Source organism: Chrysoperla carnea, chromosome 5 (genome assembly GCF_905475395.1).
Source record: "Chrysoperla carnea chromosome 5, inChrCarn1.1, whole genome shotgun sequence".
NCBI classification, from domain to species: Eukaryota; Metazoa; Arthropoda; class Insecta; order Neuroptera; family Chrysopidae; genus Chrysoperla; species Chrysoperla carnea.
In genome coordinates, this window is record NC_058341.1 from 16,969,532 (window position 1) to 16,971,797 (window position 2,266).

The 2,266-nt window shown below is 29.1% G+C and overlaps 1 non-coding gene across 1 annotated transcript; it reads right to left on the reverse strand.

Moving 5' to 3' along the window:
* Positions 1-1,539: 1,539 nt before the first annotated feature.
* Positions 1,540-1,611, reverse strand: Trnaw-cca. The gene has a single exon. It is a non-coding gene; the product is annotated as a tRNA-Trp (tRNA).
* Between the last annotated feature and the right edge of the window lie 655 nt (positions 1,612-2,266).

The window sequence follows — 2,266 nt, forward strand, 5'->3', positions numbered from 1 at the left end:
TATCGTAAAAGAATTAACAAAAAGGGAAATTAAAATTAAAATCGACCAAGAAATACGGCATGATAAAATCATTTTAAAGTACTGATTAAACAGATATTCGATAGAGAAATTGGACATGGTATATGACGTCATATACTATATTTGTCATAAGAACTCTAAAGAATGCTAAATTCTGTTTTGCTAGACAGAGATACAAACAAATCTTTGATGGCTTTTATATTGGCTGTTTTTAAAGTTATTCAAAAATAATTTTTCTCTGCTTTTTGTAAAATGAATGAGTTTGTATTAAATTCTTATATACTGACCGATTAAATCGTTACCAAAGAGTTGAAAAATCAAAGTTACTTGATTAGATATTTGATGTTTGAAAATCAAAATATGCCCAAATCTGAAATATTAAATCATGATACCCTCTCCGGACTGCTTATTTGTATTAATAATGGTATTTGATAATAATTTATGTAAATTAGACATGTATGTATATATAGTATATATACTTAGAATTTTCGCAAAGAAAAGGTCATACACTAAACTATATTCGACTATGGGCAATGCCCTGTCACTTTTAAATGTCATTTTACTGTATAGACTTTACGTAATACATTTCTTTTATATAATTCTAATGAATCGAAACAAAATATTATATGAGTTTAAAACAAGTAATTAAAACAACTATTAGGTAAGATTTCATATTTTCTAGACATTTATTTATATTATTATAAAACTTTACACAAATAATTTGATATTAAAAAATTTAATAAAAGGTGTACAAGTGTATGTTGTTTGTTGAGTCGAGTTTTTTGATTAAAAACTTTTGGTTGTGGGAGTTGGGTTCATGAATAACTTTTTTCACCAAAATTCTGGTGTTATAAAAAAAAACTAGAGATAAAAAAAATGCTTTAATTAAATGCCAATTAAAATATTAGGGAAATATTTAAATTCGAGTTACAGAATATAAATATAAGAGTTACAGAATATAAGGTGGTATTGATGTACTATCAATAGCACCTTGCAGGGAAATAACATTTTGTTCGAGTTACAAAGTCTAAATAATTCCAGATATATTTAGGGGTTCGGTTCACGGAAATGGAACTTTTTTTCAACTTTCTGAGTATTACGATTAAACGAAGTTCGAGTTATAGAGATTCCACTGTAGTAGATTTTTTTGTTTATTTAAATTCGCTCTGACAACCTTAGTAGATTAGTTTCAACGATTTTAACAATTTGATCGTTTGGAGGCAATGACGTTCTTCGTTGAGTGTAGTTGAAACGTCGGTTGGAATTCCGTGTTGACTTCTGCGTTGGTTGAGTCCTGGCCATGTCTCGATTATGTTGCTTACGGAGGCTGGTTCGTTGCATGCTGGGCATGTTTTGGGGGTTGGTCTTACTCAGGAGATTCATCAAACCAACCAATTTCGAATGACAATCAATAACTAACTACCTCTTTCATAGCCAATATGCTAATTTAATTTGTACTTTGATAAAAGGGTTGTACCTATTAACGAAATAGGAAAATTCAAAAAGTTAAAAAAATTGGTGTGACCCCGACGTGATTTGAACACGCAACCTTCTGATCTGGAGTCAGACGCGCTACCGTTGCGCCACGGAGTCGTTGTTAATATTTGATATTTATAATTATGCATACGTATTAATTATCCAATTTTTCTTAACTTACATTTTAAGCCGTTTCGATATCAAAATGAAAGTGTTATTAAAAACCTGAAATTTTTTGTGTCAATTAATGAGTATCTATACGTTATCCTTGTGTACTCTCTACCGCTTGCGATAAATTAATTATTAAAAACAGTCCTTTTTACATTTTGGTATATGCAGAAGTCGAAATAAATGTTGGTTGTTTTAGTGAATAAGTACTTTTAAAAATGTTACCATTTACATAAAAAATTTTTATCAATATTCCTCAAGTTTTAAGCTTTATAATCATACCAAAATTCAAAACAGTGCATAAAAATGAAAAATTATTTTTGGTAAAAACACTGACTTTGATAGTTAATTTCTCCTAAACCGTACAGAGAATCGATATGAATTTTTCACAAAAGGATGACTAATTAATAAATAAAATTTAAAATCTTTGGTATCATTTTCATTTTTTCGGTGTCGAAATACCTTAAAAAGTTGAAATGAAAATGATAAGAAAAATTTTAAATTTTATTTACCTGTTAATCACTCTTTTATACGCCCTATGTGAAAAATTCATATCGATTCTCGTGTGGACCTCAACCAGACCCACCCCACGGCTTGTTTCTTG